General features: G+C 46.2%; 1 protein-coding gene and 1 long non-coding RNA gene across 3 annotated transcripts in view; one reads left to right on the top strand and one right to left on the bottom strand.

Moving 5' to 3' along the window:
* The window catches only part of UNC5D (unc-5 netrin receptor D), a 430,198-nt gene that overhangs the window by 315,461 nt on the left and 98,217 nt on the right, over positions 1 to 16,520 (bottom strand). The window lies entirely within an intron of this gene.
* LOC308574532 lies at positions 1,856 to 3,353 on the top strand. Its single transcript, XR_014002519.1, has 2 exons — positions 1,856 to 2,194; positions 2,839 to 3,353. It is a non-coding gene; the product is annotated as an uncharacterized lncRNA (long non-coding RNA).

The following is a 16,520-nucleotide window of genomic DNA, read 5'->3' as shown; positions in this document are numbered from 1 at the left end:
AACCTTAGCGCAAATGTATGTAAACATAAATGCACCATGGCACACTATAGCACAGCACATAAGGGATGGGCAAACATGTCCATTTCACTTTCTCTCTCATTTTTCCAATCCTAAATTCAATTTCCCACGTTTCTACATAAGTTTGCGATTTCACTTTAAAGTCCTCATGAAAATTTGTCATCATTTCCTTATGATTTTATCCTACTCTGCACAATATTTTTTTACTTTCCCTCAGTATCCACATTTTTGCAAAGCATTTCACCCTATTTCCCCCAAATTATTCATTCATAGGCACCCTTTACAATAGTTGATGCATATCTGCGCACGCTACCTTGGCATTGCAAAATGTTGACGAATGAAGATTTTGAAAGGGAGCCTTGTTTGGGTAAGTTCACTTTTCAATGTGAATTGAATCGTATTTCTCCCCTTACACAGCCTACCATTTCACACACTGTAGCTGCTGGGATGTTGGCGGAGGGGTAGATACCTCTGGTGGGGGACACATAAGTTGAATGGCATCTTGTACTCCTCCTTCTGGCAACTTTTGCAATCAAGCTGGTGCCAAATGTATTGCTCGGTTTTCCTTTGGATCACACCAGCAAGGCTGATCATTTGGGAAGCCCAGGACCTCTACACCCACTGCCCAGTCTTGTGCCCTGGAACACTGGCAGAGGAAGGTGGGTTTGGGGGGACACCACCCTGGGTGTCATCCCTGGGGAGGGGGTGACAATCGGCATGCCACCCACCCGCGACTTGGACTCCCACGCCTACCGCAAAACGTTGGGGGAAGGGGGCGAGCTGCTGCTCCGTTTTGCTACTTTGCTCATGGTAGGCGTGGGAGTCTGATTCGCGGGCAGGTGGCAGGCCAAATGTTGCCCCCCCTTTGTGCCAGCGGCACAGCAGCTCCCCCCTTCCCCTGACAGCTCACAGTAGGTGTGGGAGTCATGGGAGGGCATCCTGCAAGCCCTGCCCCACCTCGGGAGTGCACCCGTCCTGGGCAGCGCGGGCATAAGCTCTGCCACTGCCCTGGAGAAGTCACTTCAGTGCTGCTAATGCAGCAAAAACAACACAGGAGGCAGCAGTTACATGTTACATGTCTCTGCAGCCATTGCAGGTGCTATGATTCTCCAGCAGTTAAACTTCACCCCCAGAGGCATACTCCGTTGACTCTCAAGACAGGCGGATGCCAACTAAGCTGCTGAAGTGGATTTTGAAATGTTGGTATCATTCCAATGCTTCATCTAAGACACACGTGGATCTCAATTGAAATGGTCTGGACTCTTGTTCAACATGTTATGGGAGTAGTGTGGCATCTGTGACCCTCCAGATGTTACTGGACTCCAAATCCCATCATCCCTGACCATTGGCATTCTGTATTCAAATTTAAGGCCTGCGGAAAATAGTTGAGAAAGCCAGATACTTTAAGCAATTTATGTTGTACACTTCAAATAAAGGGGGTGGGTATACGAAAGTGTTTTCATATGCAGGGAAAAGTGCCTCAGTGTAGAATATAGTTTTCAACCTGATTAGGAAGGATACAAATTTGAACTCAGATGAGCCAACCAAGTCTCTATAAACAAGTAAGATTTTGCTAACAGAAGCAGGTGTTTTTGCACACAAAAACATATGGTATCTTCAACTGCAATTGGGATTTGCACTGCTGCGTTTCTGTTTTTTACCATTAACTCTGTGTTTGCATTTGGATGTAGTGAGGCTGCAATAAGCATTTTCAGCCACTGTTCTGTTGCTTTATTATTATTATTACCACTGTGAAAATAACCTATCCAGATAGGAAGGAAAGGAGTCTGTCCCAAAATGACATGCCTCAAATGTCTGTGAAGTTTGCTGCCTTGGATATAATAGAAAGCACATGGAAGCTGGATAATTTTAAAAGCAGGAACATATTTTGCTGAGGAGCCATCTTGCATCCAAGATTTATGGGGCCTGGCACACGTCACATGTGTGTGACATCATATGTGATGTCACATTGTTGGGAGTCAACCAAGCGTTGAGCTGGCACAGTTTGGCTTCAGTGGCCAGTGGCTCCTCCCCTCTCAAGCTCAGGGGGAGCCTACGGTGTGCTCTGCTCCGCACTCAACCTCCCCTTCCCCCTCAACATTACGGGATCCTAGCCCCCTGCCAGCAGTTACTGAGGGGGCTGAAGACACCTCAGCCCTATAGAGTTGGTGTGTCTGTATTACAGCATTTTATATGTTATAGGTGTCCATGTAAGGAGGAGAATCAAGATGGTGGGTGGGTGATACTTGCACATCTCTCTATAAGGGCACAGGGGAACATGTGGCAAGTACAGTGGTGCCCCGCAAGACAAATGCCTCACAAGACAGAAAACTTGCTAGACGAAAGAGTTTTCCGTTTTGGAGGTGCTTCGCAAAACGAATTTCCTATGGGCTTGCTTCGCAAGACGACAATGTCTTGCGAGTTCCTGCTGGGTTTTTTCCTCCCCCCCCCCTTTTTCTAAGCCGCTAAGCCACTTATCAGCTGATCCGATCAGCAGATAAGACGCTAAAAGCCGCTAATAGCGCTAATCCGCTAATCCGCCAATGGGCTTGCTTCGCAAGACGAAAAAACCGCTAGACGAAGAGAATCACAGAACGGATTCTTTTCGTCTTGCAAGGCACCACTGTATGTTGTTGTATATGTGTAGGGCACTCTTCATATGATCAGCTCTGCTCAGGCTGGGCTTTGGGATTCCCCTCCATCAACACCACCCCAGCTATATAAGAAGGCCAGGCCTTGCCCAGGGCAACCCAAAGCGACTGACAACCAACCAATCATTCTTACTGGATTAAGATGTTCATTGTCTCTTTTTAAACACAGGAAAAAGAAAGAACGAAAGAAAGAACGAACGAAAGAACCCTTTGATACTCACAGTACTCTTGCTCACTGGCTGCACTTGACATTAGTCAGAGTAGAAATTAGCAGACATGACTCACTTAGGTCCAGTGATTTTGGTAAGTCTGCTCTGAGTACAACTTAGTACAATAACAACCCCATGATTGCAGACATGCTGCTACGCTGAAGAAACAGGGGGGTTATACAAAGATCAGCTACAATGACCAAAAGAAAAATGAAAGCATCAAAACCTAAAGGAAAAATTCAGAGAGAAATCAATAGCCTATTGCTCGAACCATTTAAAATTTATTGGATGCACCTAGGAAAAGTAGAAGGGGAGCCGAGTGAAAAAGTCATCATCCTGCAGCCTGGAGGGCAGGAATGCACCAATGGCTTAACACACATTTCCAGGCTACCACCTCACAGCTTTGTCTCATGAACGGTTTCCTTCTTTGAGCCGAAATAAAAGGAGGTGAATCACTCATTATGGATAACTGTCAGACAGCTCAGGATTGGAATCTATGGTTTCCTTAGTAAAGGGTCCGATTGTGTGTTCGCGTGTGATGAATTTTCTGCATGAGATATCAAGGTCATTTGCCGTTGGCATAACCGAAGAGAGGGATTCTTCCCATAATAAGATGCCACAGAGTTGAGTAATTTCCCTACAACAATAGGCAATACTTCGAAGTCCTGAACAGGCAAAGGACCCCATTCCAAAAACTGCTGGCTTGGCAGTCAACTTCTGAATGAAAACAGTGTCTTTGTCTGATCACCTGGATTCACTTTCAGTAGTCTGACATAGCAGACAAGCTCCAATTCAAAAAAAAAAAAAAGTCTCAAAGCAGATATGAGGAAGGTCTGGCCCACCAGTTATTACTGAACTATAACATCCATCAGTCCCAGCCAGCATGACCAATGGTCAGGGCAGGGGCAGAGCAAGGAGGTGTGATGGGGGTGGTCTGCACCAGGTGTCACCCTGAAGGGGGGGGTGACATTCGGCACACCCTCTGCCTGCGATTCCCAAGCCTGCAGAGAGCGACGGCCCAGGCGGCCCATAGGGACCGCCGGCAAAGCAGCAAAGCCCCCCCACTTCAACCCCTGGTTTGCTGTAGGCTTGGGAGTCATGGGCAGGCACCATTGCCCTGGTGTCCGCACTCCCAGCTGGAGGAGGAAGGCAGGCAGGCAGAGGAGAAGACGGGTGTCTTCCCTGAAGGGGGATGACTTTTGACTCCCAAGCCTACAGCAAGCGGTGGCCCCGGCAGCCCATAATAATAATAATAATAATAATAATAATAATAATAATAATAAATAATAAATTTTATTTATACCCTGCCCTCCCCAGCCAAGACCAGGCTCAGGGTGGCTAACAACCGGTAATAAAAACAAGTTGATTGAAATACAATTTTAAAAAAAGATTAAAATACAACATTAAAATGCAGCCTCATCACAGGAGGAGAAAGGAAAAAAGAAAGAAAGAAAGAGGGGGGAGGGAATCAAAATGATTCCAAGCCAAAGGCCAGGCAGAACAACTCTGTCTTACAGGCCCTGCAGAAAGAAATCAGATCCCGCAAGGCCCTGGTCTCATGAGGCACAGCGTTCCACCAGGCCGGAGCCAGTGTTGAAAAGGCGCTGGCTCTGACTTGCCGCCAGCCAAACAGCAAAGCTCCCCCCCTTCCCCCAGCTCACTGTAGGCCTGGGAGTCGCAGGCAGGGGGGTGACAAAAAAAATTCTGTGCCGGGTACCACCTGACCTTGCTATGCCTCTGGGTCAGGGGTGATGGGAGTTGTAGTCCAGCAACATCTGGAGAATCCCAGGTTACCAGTCCCTGGGGTAAAGACTCCAAGGCTGCTCTTAGCATCTGGGGAGGTTATAAAGCAGGAAAGAGTTCCTTTAAACATCCTGGTTCTGGAACTGAATCCAGGTGTTGAGACAAATAACTTTTTTTCAATTTCAAGGGACATTGATTCCCTTTTGCTATCATGCCACCTGTGTGCTATAAATAGCTAATAAAGTTATGATGGCTGCTAAAATGATTGTGGGCTACTAAATTCAGTCAAATTATCACCTGTAAGGTCAAGTTTTTAGGTATCTACATTTATTCATATTAAGCAAAAGTCCTTCGTACCCATGAAGATGACAATCATATACAGCAACAAATGTTCTTGCAACCTCTGAAGAACTCGTGAAGGTCATTTACGAGTCTCTGGAGTCGTTGCTTTTTTCTTCAATAAAAAAAACAGAATTACTTCTTGATAAAACTTTGGGATTATCTCTCATTGAAGTACTCAAAAGGAATCCCAAAGGGATTGAAAACGTCTTCAAAAATATGATAATAATCCTTTGTAAGTATTGTTTGTTAAACACACCTGGCACACAAAAGTGTTGGCTCACCTTTAAAAGCTCTTCCTACTCATCTTGTTTGCTAAAAGGCAAAAGGAAATCAGCAGCAAAAAAAAGGCACCTCTTCCTTCACTTCTGGGGTTACCACTTGCATCAAGCTAGGAACATCATAAGCTGCCCAATATTGAGTCACAGCCCTGGTCCACCCTGATTAATTTTGCCTATACTTTATCTCTCCCTGTTCTACCTAAAGATGCTGGAAACTCAACCTGTGACCCTCTGCATGCAAAGCAGATGTTCTACCACTGAGCTACAGCCCTTCCGCAAAGTTTAGGTTGTACATCTTGAGACAAGAGTTAACATAGTGTTGTTGTTGTTGTTGTTATTAAATAGCAGATGCAACAAGATAGCTCATACCAATAACTTAGTTGGTCTCTAAGGTGCTAGTGGAAGGAATTTTTTATATTGTTTTGACTACGGCAGACCAACACAGCTACTTACTTGTAATTAGTTTTCTTCTGCAACTCCTTTGGCCAGTGAGGCTGCAAACCCTCACACCATACTCCAGAGAGCATCTCTAATCTCCCACCCCAATGTTTCTGGCAAGGAAAAGTCTCTAAATCATTAAAATCACCACACCTCCTATGAACTGGTCCATGCCATCTCTTTTCTGGTCGTTGATGCCTGACAAAAAGTGACTTGGTCTTTCCTCTCATACAGAGCAGTGTTAGAAGCTGGGGTACAAAAGCTAGGAGCCAAATGGCTTCTGGGACCTGGGTTGTGGGCGCCAAAATAAGACTGTCTAGTCACCTGTGTGTGTGTGTGTGTGTGTTTCAGCATCACTTTATTTATTATTCTGATAAGCATGAGTTAATATGCAAGTCACATAAGTGATGCAATGTTAATACATGTTTAATTTGGTGTTTACAATAAAAAATTTGTTACCATACTTCAGTTTTCAAAGCACTTTATTCTTTATTGTTAAACTCAATGACATATTGTCTATTCTTTGTCTATTTGTATTGTCTATTCTATATACTTTGGGGCTTCAAAACACCTTGAGTGTCAGCCAGATGCAAAAAGTGGTACCCAGACTTTTTGGGGGCGCTCGCAAATGGAGAATCTTTAGGCGCAAAATGCACCTGGCGTCCTGCTAATTTCAAACCCTGATTAAGAGCAGCTATGAAACTACAGTTAGCTCAGTATGTTGCATCACAGTTGCTCAAAGAAGTGGAAATCTGTCAGCATATTCTTGGCTTGCTCAGAGATCTGCACTGCCTGCCAATTTGTTACTGGGCTAAATCCAGTGTGTTATAAAGGACTATATAAAGCCCTCAGCAGCTTGGGACCAATTTACTTGAAGGATTGCTTTACCCTATATGTACCCACTCAACTGCTTTGATCTGTAGAACATGAGGCTCGTTCCACACTTGTAAGAAACTGACCTTTTAGCATGGCAGCTCCTATAATCTGGAACTCCCTGCCCAGTGACATGAGGCAGGCACCTTTGCTGTCCTGTTTTTGATGCCTGCCTGCTTTGGCAAGCCTACCCAGGCATTAAAAAATGCTTATTTTACTTATGTTCTGAGAACCGTTTATGTCGCCATGTTTTTGAGTATTGCTCTGACTGGTATTTTGCAAGAGATGATGTAGGTGGTGCTTGATAAATTGCTTAGAAGTTTTCTGTTGAGAATATGCATTTTGTTAAGTAAAAGAATTGTGTCAGAGCTCTTAGCCTTGCCTAGACATGTGTCAAGGGTTCTCCTCATCCAAAAGAAAGCACACACAGACAGATGACTCCTTATTGTCAATGAAAACACAGCCGTTTCCGCAACTCTAGATACCGACGCACATCAATCTAGCATCTAGTCAGCTACAGTGGTACCTTGGGTTAAGAACTTAATTCGTTCTGGAGGTCCGTTCTTAACCTGAAACTGCTCTTAACCTGAGGTACCACTTTAGCTATTGGGGCCTCCCGCTGCCGCCATGCTGCCACTGCGCAATTTCTGTTCTCATCCTGAAGCAAAGTTCTTAACCCGAGGTACTATTTCTGGGTTACCGGAGTCTGTAACCTGAAGCATCTGTAACCTGAAGCATCTGTAACCCGAGGTACCACTGTATTCCCAGGTCCGTGCTCCACTGAAGTTTATGTATCTTCTCCCAATGGGCTGCATGCATGCAGCCTGAGACTACACCGCATGGAAACTTCCTCTGCTCATCCCTTTTCAACTTGCTCCTGGATCTGGGAGACAGTGGTGCAGGAGAGGGTGGGAAAACACCTGCCCTTTTGCTTGCCTGACCTTTCTCTTCCTCCTCTTCTTCTTACCCATCCTGTGTTCCACCCTCCAGTTCTGAAGCTACTCCTGCCTCCAGCTTTTGCCTCTTGGCAGGCACAATTCTCCACAAGTCACTGGCCCTCTCTCTCCCGTGGTTCCCCCTTCCCCCAGTGCACACTCATTGGTGACCTGCCAGCCACTGGTACCCACGTGCTACTCGCATGTAGGGCATATACAGTATATGATTATGGTAGAGTGGGGCAAGGCAAGATCTTCTTTCTTCAGTAACCACAAGTTGGGCATGATTCTTGGAAGAGAAATTTGAACATGCAATCTCCAAGTTGTGTGCAGGGTCTCTGCACAATCCAGACACCCACACAACCTGATCATGCAGAACCCCTCCATGTGAATAGATATTTGTCAGTTTGGTTTTCTCTGCAGGCAGATGCCCCCAACACATGGTTGTTGCAGAAAGGCCACCCAGGGGTGAGGCTAGAAGCACAATCTGCTGCCCCATCATTACAGGTTTGCCCTGCACATGAGTAGTGCATGACTAGGGATTACACTGTACAGTGGTGCCTCGCAAGACGAAAAGAATCCGTTCTATGATTCTCTTCGTCTAGCGGTTTTTTCATCTTGCGAAGCAAGCCCATTGACGGATTAGCGGATTAGCGCTATTAGCGGCTTTTAGCGTCTTATCTGCTGATCAGATCAGCTGATAAGCAGCTTAGCGGCTTAGCAAAAGGGGGGGAGGGAAAAAAAACAGCAGGAACTCGCAAGACATTGTTGTCTTGCGAAGCAAGCCCATAGGAAATTCGTTTTGCGAAGCACCTCCAAAACAGAAAACTCTTTCGTCTAGCGAGTTTTCTGTCTTGCGAGGCATTCGTCTTGCAGGGCACCACTGTATACACATTCTTGCTGTGCACATGTGTTTGCAAAAGTGGTCGCTAGAATGAATAGGTAAGTGTTCCTATCCAACAGGGCTAGAGCCAGAACACAACAGTAATGGACACTTGTTGAAACTCACAACTCTGGAGGGAGCAAACTGCCAGCAGGATGAGTCCAGCAACATCCTTGTTCCTCCTCCTTATTCTCAGTGCCAGTTCATTTCCAAAATCCAGGTGAATGACCAATGGCCTCTGTTCACCTTGCCCTCTTTTTCTCTGAACAGCTGCATGCTTTTGACCAAAAGGGAAAGAACAACAGGAAATTGTGTCACTCGTGGAAAATTATGCCCTGCTACGGATATCCCGTTCCCCCAAACCTGGAACCCGCAGTGATACTCAAAGCGAATATCCTCATGAAAGGATAAAGGTAAAGGTAAAGGTACCCCTGCCCGAACGGGCCAGTCTTGACGGACTCTGGGGTTTGTGCGCCCATCTCACATCTATAGGCCGGGGGCCAGCGCTGTCCGGAGACACTTCCGGGTCACGTGGCCAGCGTGACAAAGCTGCATCTGGCGAGCCAGCGCAGCACACGGAACGCCGTTTACCTTCCCGCTGGTAAGCGGTACCTATTTATCTACTTGCACCCAGGGGTGCTTTCGAACTGCTAGGTCGGCAGGCGCTGGGACCGAGCAGCGGGAGCGCACCCCGCCGCGGGGATTCGAACCGCCAACCTTTCGATCGGCAAGCCCTAGGCGCTGAGGCTTTTACCCACAGCGAAAGGATACCATGCACTAAATCCGGGGGAACGGCATTATTACTTCTGTACGCCCGCTTGCTACATGGCTGTGGGAGTAGCTGAATGAGTGGCACCTGCTTTCTGTGTACCAAATCATCTGCCAAACCACAGAGATAGCAACAGAGAGCAACGCTGTTTGTCTATTGAGCATATGTTGTTGATCATTAGCCCTTGGTAATATTTCCTGCATGCCTGTTTACAACTTCATTTCTGCTGGCCTACTAAGCAAGATGCCATCGAGGAACCAGCTTACATCAGCATGCATAATTTGGTCAGCCAAATTCAGATATGATTCACAAACAAGCTCCACGGTCAGAGGCAGCATGTCTCTGTATACCAGATGCAGGGACTCGCAAGTGGGGAGAAGGCTCTTGAACTCAGGTCTTGCTTGTGGGCTTCCCAAAGTCATTGGCTGGGCACTGTGAGAAATTGGACCAGATGGGCCTTTGGCCTGATGATGACTATTTTCTAACTCTACTCCTCAGAGGCACCATGCCTCTTAATACCAGGGAATCACAGGTGGGCAGAAGAAGAAGAAGAGTTTGGATTTGATATCCCGCTTTATCACTACCTTTAAGGAGTCTCAAAGCGGCTAACATTCTCCTTTCCCTTCCTCCTCCACAACAAACACTCTGTGAGGTGAGTGGAGCTGAGAGACTTCAAAGAAGTGTGACTGGCCCAAGGTCACCCAGCAGCTGCATGTGGAGGAGCGGAGACGCGAACCCGGTTCCCCAGATTACGAGTCTACCGCTCTTAACCACTACACCACACTGGCGTTCCACAGGGCGGGTGCCACTACTGAGAAGGCCCTCTGCTTGGTTCCCTGTAACCTGGCTTCTCGCAGTGAGGGAACCACCAGAAGGCCCTCAGCACTGGACCTCAGTGTCCGGGTAGCCTAGTAGTGTCTTCTCTGACTGGCAGCACCTCTCCAGGGGTTCCAGTGCAGGTCTTTCCCCTCATGGTCTACCCAGTGATACCATACCAAGAATTGAAACGGAGGTCTTCTGCATGGAAAGCATGTGCTCTTAGCATGTAGGCTGCACACACATGACCATTTACTCTGTGCACTCCCAATGCTTATACGTGAATCCACATACAGATGTTACCCATGAAGAAGAAGAAGAGTTTGGATTTGATATCCCGCTTTATCACTCCCTTTAAGGAGTCTCAAAGCGGCTAACATTCTCCTTTCCCTTCCTCCCCCACAACAAACACTCTGTGAGGTGAGTGGGGCTGAGAGACTTCAGAGAAGTGTGACTGGCCCAAGGTCACCCAGCAGCTGCATGTGGAGGAGCGGAGACGCGAACCCGGTTCCCCAGATTCCGAGACTACCGCTCTTAACCACTACACCACACTGGCAGGTGTGTTCATGTCCAGCTTGCAGGCTTCCCACAGGTCAGCCAGTGTGAGAAAAGGGTGGTGGGCAGGATGCCACAGACCTGATCAAGCAGGCTCATCTTACGTCTGGAGGAGTGTCCCAGGAAATAGGGAATGTCAGAGCATACGGTGCCACAACCATGAAGAAATTTAGTATCACAGAAACCAAAGCATATAAAGAATGCAAGACACACACACACATACCAATTTCATGAACTGAGACTCTGTCATGTATTAAACACCGAAGATTGAGCACCTTGAATCAGATGCAGATGACAAACCCTAATAGATCCTTTGAGCTCTACAGCAAAGTAAAAAGGCAAAATGAGGGACACCAGGAGGGAAATTAAACAGGAAAATGACAATGACTTCCAGGTCTCCAAATATAGGCCATCTGTATACAGCTCCAACTTTACTGGGTTAATTGGTATTTAAGGGTTTCCATAATGCTACTTATGTCCCAGCCTCAGCTTCACAAAGCTGCTCTAACATGCCATCTAATTAAAGATTACTCATAACAACACATTTAATAATCCTTCCAACCCCCTTGAACTTGACAAAAAAATGCAAGCGTGTCACCCAAGACGCAACCTATGAGCCAAGAAATTATTGTTTTGCCAGAACCTTTGCTCAGGCTTCATTTGTAGACACAGTTGAATCATTTGGAGACTTTAAATCATGCCTCTTGTTAACATCAGGCAAATATAAAACATTTATAGCAATTACACTTCAGTACTGGCATATGGGACTAACACCAAGAAGCCAGAAGCGCTGAACAGGCCTACCAGAACCTCAAGACTCTATTCACAGGCATTGTTCTGCATGCTTCCACCAAGTGTTGTGAGATGGCTGGCCATTTATTACACTTCACAGATGCAGATCACAGTCCTCTCTCAGAAGGGCTGACAGATGACAGTCCTAAATTATAATCTGGTTTAAAGATAAAGAATTCAAAGATGACCAGGGGACTTGACATTCCCCATCAAAGTCAGTAACACATGGGCAGTAGGCTGAGCAAGACCATTGGTCACCTATACCATTGTGTATCTGAAGAAGTGTGCATGCACACGAAAGCTTATACCAAGAACTAACTTAGTTGGTCTTTAAGGTGCTACAGGAAGGAATTTTTTTAATTGGTCACCTAGTCACAGTTTTCCCCTCTGTGGTGAGATGTACCGTATTTCTATTTGAATTATAGGAGTGATTTCTAAATTTCCATGTATGCAAATAAATTAGCTCATGCAATTTTTTTTTACTTTTTTTCTTTACTTTTTAGCAATGCATAAGTGGCCTCCCTAGTGATTTTTAAGAAGAGAGCCTTCTTAGTGGTGGGACCTTGTCTATGCAACAGCCTCCTGAGAGAAGGTCACCTGGCACCTTCTCAATGGCTTTTGTTGTGGCAAGCAAAGACTTTTTATTTTATTCCTGGCTTTCTAAACAAACTTACATTTTAAACAAACCTTTAGTTCTCCGTGTTTTTATGTGTGTTTTTAATTAATCTGAACTGCTAATTGTTTTATTCTGCTCTCAGTAGAAGGAAAGCTTTGACTATTTTTTTTGTTTTCTTTTTTAATTAGTGCACATGGTATTTTTAATATTGTAACTTGTTTCGCCTGTTTTTTTTCCTGTTTGCTCCATAAACAAATACTATTTGTTGATTGGCCATATAAATTTAATAAATAACTAAGAACAATAAGAGTGATCACCTGCTGTAAAATGTTTGCTTTACAAGAAGTGTTTGCTTAGAGAGTCTCGCCACAAAGCCCTCCAGCCAGCCTGCTACAAATCCTTTACGTTTGATTTACACAATTCATTATTTTAAGTGTATAGCACATGCTACATGCTGCAGGCTTGGACTATAGGAAACCATAAGTTAAAAGCAAGTATAAAAGTATCTCATTAAAATTCAATTAAAATCTAATTAAACTGCTCAAAATGTAATAAATGTTACAAGTCCCAGTCCTCCGGAGGATTCACCTCACTCCCCTCCCCACCCCTAGTCAGCCTGAAGATCTCCCAAGATGCCAACAGAAAGGGAATTCTGGGCTTGAATATATGAAGCTGCCTGATCATTTTTCCACAAAGCTCAGTGTTCTCTGCTCTGGATGTTAGGGCCGGAATGCTGGAGAGCAGCTGCCAGTCAGTGTAGACCAGGGGTTGTCAACCTGCCCCCTACCGCCCACTAGTGGGCGTTTCAGGAATCTAGGTGGGTGGGTGGTGGGGGTTCTATGACACAAGCTGAATCCTCCTTCCATCGAGCACTGGTGGGCATTAAAGAAAGTTTACCATCAAGAAAGATGCATTAGTGGGCGGTAGGTATAATAAGGTTGACTACCCCTGGTTTCGACAATACTGCTCTAGGCCAGTGGTCTGACTCAGTACAGTCATACCTCATGTTGCGTCTGCTTCAGGTTGCGTGTTTTCAGCTTGCGTCCCACGGCAACCCGGAAGTACCAGAACGGGTTACTTCCGGGTTTCTCTGCTTGCACATGCGCAGAAGCGCTAAAACGTGCTTCGTGCATGTGCAAAAGGGCTAAATTGCACCCCACGCTTGCGCAGACGTGGCACTTCAGCTTACATCACTTCCATGTTTACAAACAGGCCTCTGGAACAGATCCCATCCGTAACACGAGTTTCCACTGTATAAGGCACCTTCCTACGTTCCTGCATAGTTATCCTATTTAAGGGCCATAAAACTAGTTATCAGCCATTGAACCCGCAGTCTCCTGAGCGATGGCCAGGCAAACCTATCTGGTCAGCCACATGATTGCTATCTACCAGGAGGCAGAGGAGGTGGGCCAAGGCGGTTGTGAGTTCAGCACAGTGCGCACACACCAGCTGAACCAATCTGGTCTCTCACCAGTGCGTTTGCACTGCACTAACCCTACCTCTATCTCCCACTAAGCAGCAGTGACACAACCGATCAGAGGGCAGGTGATCACCGCTACCCCACCAAAATATCCACTGCTGCCCACGCCCAGTGCAGGTACTCATGAAGTTGTTACAGTAAGTGTCACACTTGGGAGGGGGAGAAGCTCTACCGTACTGGCCTGAATATAAGCGGCACTTTCCCCCCCAAATTCCAACCGTGAAAAGTGAAAAGTGTGGCTTATATTTGCAACCTTACGGTATGCAGCCAGGAGCGTGGGGCAAACAGCACCAGGAGCATGACGAAGTGGCGCCCACCCTGCGCTTAATCCCCCATCATCTCCTCCAAGGTCGCGAAGGGAGAGTGTGTGGAAGGGGAAAGGCCATCGGCAATGCAGCGTATGCCCCCCCACACCCACCCCAGTATGCAGCCAGGAGCAGCGAGGAAGGGAGAGGCTTATATTCAGGGGTTTTTTCTCTCCCTCCCCCTTCCAATTTTAAAGCTGCGGCTTATATTTGGGTGCGGCTTATATTCGGGCCAATACGGTATTTCCCGTTCTCTGTTTCAGTGCCCTGTTTTTGCATGTTATGGTGTAGGGTTTTTTTTTTAATATTGTGTTTGTGCTTATTCTTGATACATGACTTGCCAATCATTTTCTTTGGGAGTTCAGTGACAAAACAGTACAAGGCAGGTTCTTTGATGTGCACATTCATAGCAAAGAAGTAGTGGATTGGCAGACTGGTGGGAACAAAAGACAGGGCCTTTTCAGTGGTGGCCTTCATGCCTATGGAGCTCCCTCCTTAGGTCAATATGTATGGCCCTTATGCTGGTGAATAATTCTTTTTCATGGCCTTGAATAATTCTTTTTCATACCAATCTGCTGTTAATTGATATTTAATGTTGGTTGTTTTATGCTGCTGGGTTCTAAATGTACTATTTTTGCATTCTTACACTTGCATTATTTTAGTCTGCTGAGATTCTTTATATTTTCCGATGTGACTGTTTTAGAAGTCTTCTTGTGTTTCAGACAATGTTTGAAACACAAGACAATAATAATTGTTTGAAACAATTATTTTATTGTTTACAGTGTTATGGTTTTTGTTGTCGCTGTTGTTGTTTTAAATGCTGGTAGAGGTCAAACGTTCATCTGACGCATCTCTACCCCATAATCTCCCCACAACTCCCAAATGGAAACAAGTGCGTCTTTACTATTTTATTTTATTTTTGCAACAAAATGGCAAAGTCATTTTCATTGCAGCTACTTGGGTTATAAGCAATTTCAACTCGAACGACAAGAGTTATGAACCAGAAACTGAATATCATTTTCAATATAATTAAACAACATAATTAACTGAGGGGGACCAAATATATTCAGCCAAATGTACATTTTGGTTTGAAATGAAGTTTCAGTATTACAGATCTCCCAGCAGAAAGAATGGAATTCAAAGCATGCATAAGAGGCATACCATGTCTAAATCTTTTTTGGTTGTTGTTAAGCCTATTTCCCCAAAGGTAAAGGGATCAAAGTATATTATTCATTTTTATTTCTTCCCCTTACATAGCTTCCTGAACTTCCAACCACCAATTGCTGCCTGGTAGGGGAGAGGGAAAGGAATTGAATCAATCTGTGACTCCCATAGCCCAACCAGGGTGGGCAATATTATTTTCCCCAGAATATTTATATTCTGCCTTTTGGCTCCACACAGGCCCCCAAAGGCAGCTCAAAATATAAGTTAAGAAAAATATATAGTCAAACCCTAACCAATAAAACAGGAACAGAGAGTCAAACACAGCCGTAGTATAACCACTCAAAATAGAAATGCAGGACATACAAAACAAAACAAAAAAGCATTCACAATGCCCCAGACTGCCAGTGAAGGGGAAGCCAATTTGGCTTCATAAAAGAATGCTATAGTCTTGTTGATGTAACTGAAAAAGGCCCAGTCCTGTGCTAGCCAGATGCCCAGTGGCAGTGGCCCACAGAGCTATTAGCAACAGAAGGAGTCCGGAGAGAAAAGAGTCCTGGTGACACTTCACTGTGGAAACTGAACAAAAACAATGCACAGTTTGAGAAGAAAGGAATAGGGAGGGTTTGTATTTTTTGCTTCAGGCCTTGTACATAGCAGGGTGACATTCAACCAAACATCCAGAGGAAAAACTCCCTCAGAACTACACATCCAATCAGATCATACGCCAGCTCCATAGAGATCATACCACTCTGCTTGGTTGCTAAGGAACATCTCCACGAGCTCCCTCTTGGCTTGTGGACTTCAACAATAATAGAGTTAACCCTTAAGTTACACACAGAATGATCCTTGCTGTTTCACTTTAAACAGTACCTTAGATCAGTGTTTCCCAACCGGTGTTCCGCGGCACACGAGTGTGCCGTGAGACATCGGCTGGTGTGCTGCGAGATGCCTGGAGGGAGGCGGGCGAGTCGGGCGGCGAGAGGCGGGGCGGGGCGGCGAGGAGAGGCCGCGCCTCCTGCTGCTGCCTGGCGCTCCTCCTCGCAGCCGGCAGCGCTGCCTGGGCGCCTCCGTGCGACTCTGCCTCGCTGGGTTTGGTCTCCCAGCAGAGACGGGTCACACGCGCACCTCCCTCCCTCCCTCAGCCTGCGCGGAGGGAGAGCCAGAGAGAGGCATCGCTCCTGCGCGGCGGGAGAGGGAGCAGCCGGAGCGATGCCCCAAACGAAGGCATGGGACCGGAGGGGAAATCCTCTCCGAGGAGGATTGAGCGCAGCTGAGAGAAGCCTTTCGAGGAGCTGCCGTGTCCCCTGGAAACCCCCTTCCCAGCTCTGCCTGCCTGCCTGCCCAAAGCTTGGAGGTTCCCCGGCAAGGGGGAGGGGAAAAACTTTCACTTTTGTGCGTCCCTCCCGGCGTGACGCTGCGCGCTGACGTCACGGGGCGGGGCTTTAATGGTGGTGTGCCGCGAGATTTTTTTTCAGTAAACAGGTGTGCCGTTGCCCAAAAACGTTTGGGAAACACTGCCTTAGATGACCACAATTGGTGGGTGGATTTGTGTAGAAAAAGATAGCATTTCAAATATCCCAGTTCAAATCCATTTAGGGTCTTTGGGTCTTTTTGTACAGTAGGCTAGTGTTTATGTGCACACTCTCCAGCTTC

Source organism: Podarcis bocagei (genome assembly GCF_964188305.1).
Source record: "Podarcis bocagei genome assembly, chromosome: 15".
Lineage (NCBI taxonomy): Eukaryota > Metazoa > Chordata > Lepidosauria > Squamata > Lacertidae > Podarcis > Podarcis bocagei.
The sequence above is the reverse complement of the archived record's forward strand: the minus strand, read 5'-3'. Positions and strand labels throughout refer to the sequence as shown.